Raw genomic sequence first — 13,641 nt, 5'->3', positions numbered from 1 at the left:
TAACTTGGATAACTATATGAAACTACAGCCAAGTTACCTAATCTAATTTAGTTTTTGCTTGAATACATAAAAAGAGTACAGTGAGATTACCTTTTTCCTTACATTAAGTACATTTTGCGTCTGTATGAATGCGTGTATTTGAGAGCACACCCAGAATAGCTTTTCTTACCTTATTGTTGGTGTGGGTAACTATATAGAAGTAAACTAAGTTTAACTTGTCTGAATCAGTTTACGTATGGACACGTATTTTTAAAGTTAATTTATAAAAGTCTATGTCTTTGTAGGTAAACAAATAACAACACAGCAAAGTAAATCTGTCTTACTCTGTCTATACTCTGTCTATGCGGTGAATTATATTGGGGCACAACCAAGTTCCTTGTCCGACTTAATTTAATTGTCTGTAGAAACAAATCTAAGTTCATGCCTGTGTGGCTGACTTCTGTTGTAAACACCACCTCCCTGATACTGTATATGTAAAGACAGATGTATGGGAGCACAGCTAGGTTATATCCTCTGACTGCGCTGTTTTTGATATACAATAAAAAGTGAGCAAGCTCATACGTTCCACGCTCCCTCCATTACTTGACCATGATACACATAATGAATGGCAAGGTGGTCCCCGCTAAAGAGAAGTACTAACACTACACGCCTTCACAGGTTGACTTATTTAAAAAAAGATCATACTTGATATTCGTAGACAACAAGATGAGAAAGATTAATTTGAAATTATACTTTCTGATATTCTAAAACATCTTGTGAATATTTGATGCCAAACAATCTTTGGACGATGTCCTTTAGTTTGCGCCATAACGTGGATTAGTATGGTGTCCGGATAGGGCCATTTGCGTTAGCGCGACATCGCGTTCAGGTAAACGAGACATCGCGCTAACACACAACACGCCGTCGCGCTAACGCAACTTTGCATAACACGCCGTCGCGCTAACACACAACACGCCGTCGCGCTAACGCAACTTTGCACAACACGCCGTCGCGCTAACGCAACTTTGCACAACACGCCGTCGCGCTAACACACAACACGCCGTCGCGCTAACACACAACACGCCGTCGCGCTAACGCAACTTTGCATAACACGCCGTCGCGCTAACGCAACTTTGCACAACACGCCGTCGCGCTAACACACAACACGCCGTCGCGCTAACACACAACACGCCGTCGCGCTAACACAACTTTGCACAACACGCCGTCGCGCTAACGCAACTTTGCACAACACGCCGTCGCGCTAACACACAACACGCCGTCGCGCTAACGCAACTTTGCACAACACGCCGTCGCGCTAACACACAACACGCCGTCGCGCTAACACAACTTTGCACAACACGCCGTCGCGCTAACGCAACTTTGCACAACACGCCGTCGCGCTAACGCAACTTTGCACAACACGCCGTCGCGCTAACACACAACACGCCGTCGCGCTAACACACAACACGCCGTCGCGCTAACACATCTTTGCATAACACGCCGTCGCGGTAACACACAACACGCCGTCGCGCTAACACAACTTTGCACAACACGCCGTCGCGCTAACGCAACTTTGCAAGTTTCACAGTCTAGTAGGAAGTCGTGTCCGGAAATATCAGACTGCGCATGCTTAAATATATAGGCATGCACGCAAGGATGGATGAAAAATAAATAAAATGTACTTTGAAATACATATGCACATATATTATTTTCAATTATTATCAATACATATGAATAAAAATATAGTTACTAGTATGTCACTGTATAAGTATATGCTAGAGTGCATATAAATTATTAATAAATCTACCAATTGATAAATTTAGCTTAAATATTTGATGTAATTAATTAATTTAGCAATGATATATTTATAACATGTACATGTCACAAATTCATATTAGGTGCTCTGTATATTACCAAAGCAAAGAAATTTTAAAATGTAAAATTACAGGTATATAACATGTCACACTGGCGTCGGAAGCAAATTGAAAGTGGGGGGCTAGACTGATCCTCAGAAATATTGAGAGAGAAAAACCTAATTCCCAAAATCATGAAAATCCTAATCCGTGGGGGTGGGGGGGGGGGGGGGGGGGTTATGCCTTTTACTCCAACTTCTAAATATTTCAAACGTACGTTACGGAACAATTATGTTTCCTGCGATAAAAAGTGGGGGGGGGGGGGGGGGGGCTGAACCCTATATTCTGCTATGTTCCTAATGGTTAGGTATAACTTATAAAAAAAAAAAAAGAGGGCCCCCCCCCCCACCGGTTCTGACGCCTATGTGTCATGAATATATTATTGCTGATTTAATGAATTTTATTAAATATTTAAGGTAAATGTATCAATTGGTAGATTTTATAATAATTCATATCCTTATACAGTGACACACTAGTAACTATATTTTTATTCATATGCATTGATAATAAATGAAAATAATATATATATTTCAAAGTACATTTTATTTATTTTTCATCCATGCTTGCGTGCATGCCTACATATTTAGGCATGCGCAGTCTGATATTTCCGGACACGACTTCTTACTAGACTGTGAAACTTGCAAAGTTGCGTTAGCGCGACGGCGTGTTGTGCAAAGTTGTGTTAGCGCGACGGCGTGTTGTGTGTTAGCGCGACGGCGTGTTGTGCAAAGTTGCGTTAGCGCGACGGCGTGTTGTGTGTTAGCGCGACGGCGTGTTATGCAAAGTTGCGTTAGCGCGACGGCGTGTTGTGTGTTAGCGCGATGTCTCGTTTACCTGAATGCGATGTCGCGCTAACGCAAATGGCCCTATCCGGACACCATAGATTAGAGTTCGTTACCGATGAGATGTCGACTGTCGACCGTCGGGTTGATTTTTCGAGACTTGCTGTATGTACAAAACTGGTTCTACAGTCGTCATCTCGAATTAACAGCAGGTCTGCATTTATTGTATCTTGATTTGCTGCAACATTGTAATGAAGCCTTTTTTGGGGGGTTTTTTTTTTTGGTTATTTTTAAATCTTGATTATACAATTCTATGAAACATAGTAAACTACTAACAATACTTTTTTTTTTAGCTTTTAAACAAAGATATTATCATAAAAAATATCTTTGTTTAGCTTTTAAACAAAGATATTTTTTATGATAATGATTTTGTAACAATTTAAATTTCAATTTTGTTATAAATAAATCATGAGGATAAATAATTCAATTGTGTGTTGTTTTTAAAATAACACAATAGATGTTGATACAGTGTACGCTATGATTAAAACGGGATTATAGAGATTAATATATAAAATTTACATTTAGAAGAGTTTGCATGACGGTTTGATTATTATCTGAGTTTGAATGTTTGATATTATTTCCTGTGTGATATATATTGCACATTCTTGTTTAATGAAATTATCATTATAAAAAATTTGCCGAATTTGAATTACGATATCGCTTAGTACAAGGTCTAATCAAAGGTCTTAAAATTCAATGATTATAAATGTTTACATACCATATCTATTTTTTGCTCATAAATATAGTCTAATGCACAATTTTAAATACATTTGGTAAGGTTCTTTTTAACAACGAACGTCTCTTTCATTCTCTCAATATATCAGTTACACATTTTTAGAATCTGTAGAGTGGGGTCCGTTTGCATTGTTAACCACCATAAACGAAGCACTTTATATCGACGTGTATCTTCATTTAAAAATTTGAAAATAATTAAATTTCTATTTACCTCGTAAATCTTGTCTCTCCGATCACAATGAAAATCAACCAATTGCATGACCAATAGGATTGTGACAAGTTGAAATTCATCAATATCAAAGTTCGAAAAGACAGTATATCCGAGATAAGGTTAGAACCATATGAAATACCGTATGCATATAAGTAAACTACTTAAAAAAAAAAAAGATTTTTTTGTTGCATAATATGTTATATTTTTGATTACTCAGTTAAATCAAATGTTTTCTACAATAAAAGTAATTTTTTTTTCATATTATGGAAATGTATATAAAATTATTTCTAAAAATCTTAACACTTCACACAAGTAACTTGAAAAGAAAACCCGGTTTTATACGGTTTAATAACACCTCATACTTACTGTAAACGAATATGCAATATGGGAATATAGTTAAGGCACGATATGAGTTTTTACATTTTAGAATTAATTAACTAAAACAACTTCCAAAACATTGCAGTAACTTTATATATTCAAAACATCGATCAAAATCTTCCATTAGTGATCATGATACAAGTATTTCATTAGATATAGAAATCACTTTAATGTTCCGTTCATTTTGATAGTGATGCACTATATACAATCTTTGAAACAGTACAAGTAAGCATTGCCACACCTCCTGGAGCATTTGGCATAAAACATTTGGTTCACAGAAAAACAGTGTACCCTACAGTCCAGGTACATCTTGTCACACGTACATAGAGAATGTACCTCGTCTGTTGTAAACGCAACCACTAGCCCCAAAATCCATAGAAGTTTTAACATTTCCTGTTTGGTCGAGTCCTACATAAATAAACACGAAAAATGAAGATGCTGACAAAGATTCAAGCTAAGTCTGGTTAATACAACAGTGGCCACTTACTTACCTGATTCTTGTCCCTTATTCCTCCGAGGCAAAATGGAGATGTTGGTCTAGCAACGACATTTATAAAGCTAATTAAATTTTAGCTCACTTGGTAGCCAGAAGAATCATTGGATCAAGGCAGGTCTATCTCTCCATCTTTTAGTTTGTGGGCGGAATATACATTAATTAATGTTACTACAGTTGTACACTTTCTTTGCAATAGCTTGAGTGGAATTGCTAAGGGGATTTTTGACATCGAAAAATATGGGAAAAACTCTTAACGTCTTTTGTTAAATTTGCGACGCTCTTAGAACTGCGAAGCTATGCAACTTTTTAGGCATCTATGTGAGATAAATATCAGAAAACATGGCATTTCTTTATATGTGGTAAAAAATATAAAGATTTTTGCTTTCAACAAAAAGTTAATCAGCTCTGACAGTTTTGAGAATTTTAAATTTCAGATTTATTTATTCATATATTAATTAATTTATTTATTTATTTATCTATGTATTTGTTTATATTTTTATCCTTTTTGTTTGCTATGAAGAGAATGTAGTGTGAAAGGGAGAGAAAGAATGTGAAAGTGAGAATGCCAAAACATCCTTATATAATCCTTATGTATTACCTTGTTTATGAAATCATATATGATTGTGAAATCGAACAAAAAAAATAAATAAAAAAACATTCAGATTTAGCTTTATTACCACGTCATGAGTAGAGCAATCATGTATCATTTTTTTTAAAAATTCTAATGTTCAATGAAGAGATTTCTCTTTTGATTTAGGATGAGGTAAAAAATAATTTGTATTTGATCGATAGCCAATCTGTGATGCTTTGAAAAAAAAAACTTTTACTGTTACTGCATCCCGTTGGAGGTGTCTCACATTCACAATGTTAAATCTCAATATTGGAGATATATATTAAAAAATCTCTTGAAAATAATTAATCATGTGTTGAAATTCTACATTAATACAATACAATATATATATTGCATAGCTTCGAGGGCGACATACCAGCATATTTGCCCCTCGGTGACATAACAATTCAGGACTTTCCAGTCATTGAGGTACAAATATTCTGGTATTGACGCTCGGGGAGAGATGTAATACATGTATGTTATATAGCATTAAAAAAATCAAAATAAGTTTTAAAACATATTGACCCCATTAAACAAGTGTATTTTAGCTATTAATGCATATTCATATCTTACAAATCAATGTTTTGTAAACTGTCGATCGGTGCTCTCAATAAGTAGATAATTTTTCAAATTAAACAATAAAAGTAAGTTCTTCTGAACAGCAGAAGCTGTCCGAGCTATTTACAATATAACTGTTTTCGGCGTGATTAAGCATTTTTGGGGCATAATAATAAAATTATCTCATTTGTGACATAACAAGAAAACGTATTAAAAATGAATCCGAAAAAAAATATTTATTTCCATCCAATTGTTAAATTTATTTATGTGGAAAAAGTGTATCATGAAGCAATCTTAGACCTAAGTAAAACATTGTACACTCTCTTAATGTCTCTAGATTGAAAACACTGACAAAATTGAAATGCTACTAAAATTGGCTTGATATAAATTTATTAATTACAAATTTAATCGTAATTTTATGATAAACAATAATTTTATGGCTGACTGAAATTTTGACTTAAGTCGGAAATTCCTTCGTGATCCTGAGGCCAGATCTTTCGACTACAAAGACGTACTAAATCGTATCGTTTAAAAATTACTTTTTGATGATAGATCGACTTTTTGTTAATGTTTACGGGAGATGATGAATATAGTTTACTAGTTTGATTGTTTCAACTAGTATTACATTCATAGTCTTGGTAAAAATAGCATTTCTGATAGTGAGTAGCAGAATAGATTTTAAAAAAGAATAGTTTGTTCACTACAGGTTAGTGACTCTGGCACAAGGCCTACTATTTACGAACTTTTTCGAAGTGAGGGGGCATAATTAATTTGATTTCTGAGACTTAATGAGAAAATTTACTGGACAAACCCTTTAAAAAGACATCAAATATTTATCAGGATTATTAAGTAGTCCCTCGATGGTCATGAAATAGTCTGTCTGTGACCGAATAGCCTATACCCTGCATTATCGAATCGATGTAAAATTACTTCAGCCATAAATCTGAAATTCTGCATATTAACACTTAATGACTGGTTGAGATTTGAAGCAAGTTTTATCACATTATTCACGGCAATAGTTTTGAGAAACTGTGTTCTATTCATTTGCTCTGAACTTATATATAATACAATACATTTCAACAAAGGTAAAATATAATCATTGCTATTTTTGATAACCAATTATTAATTTGTTTAAACGGAATGGTTTTTTGTGACATGCATATGAAGTGGCTCAAAACACCCATAATTCATTTGATGTATTGAGTATTTCTTTTCAGATAATTTTTTACAATTCAAAAACCATTTCCAAAATTTGTTAATTGTTATCCAAAAATTGTAAAAAATTGGTAAATTGCTGTTGTTAAAATTAACAATATATTTATTATATATAAAATGAAATCTAATACACACAAAACGTGTCATTTTTTAAAGCAGAAAAACGATGTTCACAACCACGAAACCACCCCCAACGTGATTATGATAAGAAGATAAGATAAGGTAAGAAGGCACTAATATCTATCTTTACTACTATATTAAAATAATAGACTCGACTTTTTGGTCTTTAATACCAAAAAATCGGAAGAATACTGTCTTTTGTTTTAAATATATTTACTTGAAGATTACCAATTTGTTTTATTTTTTCTCAGTTAAGCTTCGCTAATTAATAATCAACGAAAATTCCTCAAAAAATCCAGGTAATCACTTGATTTTTTGGATTTTACTATCTTGCACTTGCGCAATACATTCACGCTAACGGGATCTTTAGTTTATGTTTCTACAATATCATATCTGCATGAATAAACTCATAAATGATAATACAAATACGGGTAAATTTTCATTGGACTTTTGCTATAAATTCTGTTCATAAATATTAATGATTCTTATGAGAGAAAGTATGAAATAACAAATATACATTTCAACTAAGTACTTACTTTTGTCTTCGTGATGACAACAAATATTTGATTACATGTACATGCAAAAAAGTTACATTATATTTGTTAGGAGAGTGAAGATAGAATATATTTTATCGTAAAAATGAATAATGTCCTACGGACTCAGCTTTACAAAGAAAATATGTGTACGTTGGTGAAAAGATGTTGAATTCTTCCATTCTATGGATTAAAATTTTAAGTTAAAAGATATTTGCAGTCTCAAAAAGGTTTGTTGTGATAAATTTGACTGTTACTTTCAAGGCAACTTCATTAACTTTCTCCAAAATCGTTTCGGAGCGATTCTGCAATTTTCTGCTACATTACGGGTATAAGGGAGGCATTCTATCTGTGGTGAGGACCTTTCCCGAGACACAGTTAGATTATTCTAACTAAGGAAAGTGTAGTGAAATTAATAGCATTATTGTAGGCTAATAACTTTGTTATGTAAATGTCAATAATAAGGTGTGTCGATGTACCTATTTCGTAAATGTCCGATATGCAATGTCAACCCGTGCACGCACGGGTCAAAGTCTAGTAAGATTAAAGTTCAAAATAGGATATAAAAAAAATGTTAATTTTTTTTTTCTTTTCAAGAACTACAATGCTACGTTTAGTTCCTTTACTATGCAATCATACGAGGGGCGTTCAATAAATAATGTCACTAATCAGATTCCATAAAATACTGGATTCAATTGACCTTTGAATTTCCCCTTCTCGAGAAACTGTACAAAAATATGACCAGTAAGTCATTATCAAATAAGGCTGAAATTAGAAGCTACATAAAAGCAGACTAGGTAAAAACTCGAAAGAAATTTTCAAACAACTGTGATGTGTATGGAAACAAGTGTATCTCATTGAGACAAGTTGATAGGTTGGTAGGAAATTCAAAAATGGCAAAACCGAAAGGATAAACAAAAATCACCGATGTCATTACTAATGATGGTCGATTAACCATTAAACAAATAGCAAACTTAGAAGGCATTTCATCGGGGACTGTAGAAACAGCTTGGCATCCGAAAGGTTAGCGCAAGATGGATACCTCGTCTATTAACAGAATAACAAAACCGATCGCGGGATGAAATGTGTATAAAACTACTTAAAATATACAAAAATTGCAATGGACGACGTTTATCAGAAATTGTTACAGGTGATGAAATATGGATACATTTTTGTGAACCTCAGAGGAAATTGATAACAAGATGTGATTAAGTAAAAAGGCAAAACGCCCTGTAATAGCAAAACGATCCTAAAGTTCAAAGAAAGTATTATACACAATTTTCTTTAATAGTGAAGACCCTGTAGTTCAATTCTTTGTTCCAAAAGCCGATCAATCACCGGACATGTATACAAAAATTATGTGCTGAAGAAAAGTAAGATAAATTACGAAAGGGAGAGACCGACGTCTGGAATTTGTAACATTTGATTTCTTCATTACTACGACCAGCACATAAATCCCAGATTGTGAGATCATTTTTGGAAGGAAAGAAAAAGTTCCATGTTTTGCGCCTTCCTTCCTATGCAACCCAATTTTCTCCTTGTGACTTTTTTCTTAATTGAAAAAACACTTGTCAGAAAGAAACTCTGCTTTAAGTAATACTTTGGGTTCTGCCATTTATCAGTACATGAAAACCAATACCAAAACACTTTTTACGAATGCATTCAAAGCTTGGATAAAACGGTTGAAATTATGTGTTTCTGTTAAAAAGAGTATTTTAAAGATAACCTTTAAAAAGGCAACAAAAATATCTTATTGTGTTATTTTTGTAGCAACGATGACATTATTTATTGAACGCCTCTCGTTTTTATATCTTCTTATCCTTGTATTAAGGTAAAAGAGACCGCCTTTCGCTTTAATGAATTATTTATATTTTGTTTGTATTGAATTATCTTAAATACGTTTAGGACGAGGATAATGAGATTAGTCAGTTGATGCATCTTACATCTTAGGATATACTAGACTTTGACCCGTGTGTGCACGGGTTGACATTGCATGTGATATCGGAGTCAAATTTGAGAAAATTAATAAAGCAGCATTGTAAATGACAGTCAAATTATTCAGAACAAACCATTTTGAAGCTTTAAATACCTTTCATCTAAAAATTTAGTTCATATTAATGAAGAATTTAACACTTTTTCACAAACAGTTTTTACTTCTTTCGAATTAACATACCATGTTGATATTCGAAACTCTAGGGATTTTTCATTTTATATGCACTGAGTTAGAGTTATCTCCCGTATTACTTTGCTGAACATAATATGACAAATTTTCAATGAAAATTTACACGTACTTAGTATTTGTCATATCGTTTCTGAGTTTATCCATGCAAATGCGATATTGTGGAAACATAAACTAAAGAGCCTCCCGTGATTTAGCGTGAATGTAATACGCATGCGTAAGATTGTAATATCCAAAGAATCAAGATGATTTCCGGATTTTTAAAGGAATTTTCGTCGATTATTAATTAGCGAAAGTTGATTGAGAAAAAATAAAAACAAATTGGTAATCTTCAAGTAACCAATGATGTTTAAAATATATAAACCAAAAGACAGTACTCTTCCGATTTCTCGGTATTCAAGCCCAAAAATTTAAGTCTATTGTTTTGATATAGTAGTATACATGTAGATGATGTCCAAAAATGTAGGCACCTTTTTCTTAATAAATTATTTCAAAAAGCATGTTTCTAAGGTAAATTGTAACTCCTTTTGGCGCCTAAGTATTGGCCTAGATCACAGTTTTGAATATCTAGAATCTTATAGGTTGCTTGCATAGTAATCTCACAAATTGTAGCATTGTAAACATTACAAACGGACAAAAATAAGCCAAACTCCAGACCATGTCCTGTAACGTGAAAGTGGGGTGCCTGTGTTCCCCCGCGGCCACGTGCCCGAGATAGAACAGATAGCCTTGATTGCTTTCAATAATTAAAAGTGAAGACTACAATCACCGTGCCTGCACCTATATAGGGACTCTACGTAACGCAAACAGGTATGACCGCACACCTGCGAAACTTAATAGGTACCAACGTCAACGCAAACAGGGAAGACTGCACACTAGTGCTTTACCTCAACCACCACCAATACAAGCAGGGATGACCGCACACCTGTATTGATTCGACACTGAGCAGGGATGACCACACATTCAGTTTTGTTAGTTAACAACAAAGATTAGACAGAGCTGGGATGAACACACTCTATGAAACCGTACATAACCTCTCAAAGTTCCACCCCAACAATCGTTCCGCGAGCATTATCAACACTTCCACTATGTATTATTCTGCTTAATTATTAATTACATAGTTTCTTAAAGTGGCGGTTCAAGGATTTTTTGAAAGTGTGAGGGAGGGGTTGAAGCGGCCGAGGGTCTTGTGACAGCCTCGATGTCCCCAGTGGGTCCAGGTGGTGGCCCAGGGGGCGAAGTCTAAGGAGCTTCCGAGGTTTTAAGGTGTTTTAAGACACAATTATGAAATATTCTAATTAGACTTGACATATAAGAAGAACGATAAATTACAATAAAACTGATTTGTCATTCTTTTTCCATAGATCTTACACATATTTTTAAAATTTTGATCAAAAAGGGTGAGCCCGGGCCCCTGTTTTGTAGAAGAAAAAAACCCTTCAATCACTGCGCATGCACCTATGTAGGAATTCTAAACGTACGTTACGCAGAGAGGGATGACCGCACATTCAGTATCTTAGGTTAGATCAGACGAAGATGAAATGGAACAAGGATGTCCTCACACTCAATCTAGCCGCATCTATCCAAGTTTAACCCCAAACAGTGGTGTTTTCACGCATTGCAGGCACTTGACTACTTGCATGCAACTTGTCACACTCATTATTGTACCTCAATACTAGATTTCTACAAACTAAATATCTAATAAAAACCGACACTAACAGCATTGACTAATGTGATATTCTAATAGCTTAACAATGCTTCCTTCAGCACTTACGCTAGGGAATACTTCGCATAAACCGTAGTTCCGTATCTTATCTACAGGTTTTATTACAAAACTAGAATTGCGATATCTGGCATATTCCAAGAATCATTTTGCCACATATCAGCGTTTTAATACGAAAGCACATTGAGTCATTTTCGTAGGTAAACAAAAAAATCGCGAATAAACGCGAAACTTTCGCGATATAACGCGTAACTTCGCGAATTAACGCGAAACCATTATATAAATATTGTCATTTCGTACAAGAACCCACATGAAGAAAAATGATTGAAAACAAACACATTTTAGTTTTAAATCATGAAATACTTGTTATCTATTATTATTATATTATCTGTCTTACGTTGATTTATGAAGACAAATTAAGTTATCTTTTTTACATATATATATTAATAAATCTGATAAAACTTCTTAACAATTTTAGATGTTATATGTTCCAAGTAGATAATAAGTTAGAGCATAATTTTTCATTTGTTCGCCGACAATGTGTTCGAGAGGCATTTATTGATTATCTTTTTTCTTATAAAATGAATAAAATTCAATCGTTGCAAACCTTTAAAATCTGACTGATTTTCATTAACGTCATCTAGATTTGAATAATAGATTTAAAATTTGAATTCACAGCTGGACCTATCTTAATTATCCGATATTAAACTAGACATTTATTTATGTCGCGGCGATATAACATATATTATAACGTTTAAAACAATAATATCATTTCAATTCTAAAATGATGCTTAATTTAACTTATAATTCGAATTAAAATTGTTAATCAAAATATGTTGATGCCTCATTTTCTATAATACAGCGCCCATTAGAATGTGAAAAGTGCGATGCATTATGTCCTTTGAAAATCAGTACTACGATTTTAATGATTCTCTACGTTTGAATTTATATAAATCTGTATATGGTTTAATCTGATTCATTTACATCTTTATAAATTAAGATTATTTTGTTTTATCAAAAATTAATATGTTTGTTTGCAGTCATTATTCTTCAGTGGGGTTCTTGTACATGTATCAAATGACAATATTTATTTAATATTAAAGTTTTGCGTTTATTCGCAAAAGTAACGCGTTTTTTCGCGAAGGTTTCGCGTATATTCGTGAAAGTATCTTTATATCGCGAAAGTCACGTGTTTATTCGCGAAAGTTTTGTGTTTATTTGCAAAAGTTTCGAGTTTATTCGCGAATTTTACGCGTTTATTCGCAAAAGTTTCGCGTTATATCACAATAGTAATGTCAATTTCCACTCCACATCCACTCCCCTTGATCTGAAGAGTCTCCATCTAGATATGTTATCTCACATATTTTCAGATTCGGGGTTGCCTCGACCTTTTATTATTTGGTCTGGAAGAATTCTTCTTAAATGTCGTTAATAATTGACTTTCTTGTCTGTTCTGTCGAATAATCACATCTTCTACAAAGGTATCCAGTGTCATAACACTCGGATATATTGTCCTTCCATTTCGTTTGGCTTTTACTTTTAAAGGGACAGTATAGACATTTCTTCAACTGTTCTACACTGGCAAGCTTCGTTTTTGCCATTTCCCTTCAACAGAAAAATCTTATTGTTAAAACCGATTACCACTGAACATAATTTTGCAACCATTTAGGTTATCTTCTAATTCTAGAACCACCCGTAGTACCCAAATCAATGCCATTGTTATTCTCATCCGTTTAAGACTTTTCAAACTCTGAACATCATTCTTGATGTTGATGTAGAAGCTTTGTTTGTCTCTACCTGAAATTTAGTCTCTAAACAACCTTTCCCGTAGCACCTGGACGCGCTCTAGTCGTAACCTGTCAACATTTATAACCTGAGGCTTGTCACGTTGTCCATAATCAACCTTGTAGATTATGTCTGTAAATTTAATGAGGACCGTAAATTGACTTTGCCAGTAACAGACGAATGTCGGGAATATTTCAGCTTTCCTTATGGGGAAGTAAATGTAGATTTAACTAGATGCTGTCATTAGACAGTAATACCCGCACCATGTGTTTGCCCCTAAATAACACTGTTTTGTACCAGTTTAATTAAAATGAAGGCTATATGCAAGCTCCGGTAATACAATTAAAATTCATAATTTTCATAA

Source organism: Magallana gigas, chromosome 5, assembly GCF_963853765.1.
Source record: "Magallana gigas chromosome 5, xbMagGiga1.1, whole genome shotgun sequence".
Lineage (NCBI taxonomy): Eukaryota > Metazoa > Mollusca > Bivalvia > Ostreida > Ostreidae > Magallana > Magallana gigas.
The sequence above is the reverse complement of the archived record's forward strand: the minus strand, read 5'-3'. Positions refer to the sequence as shown.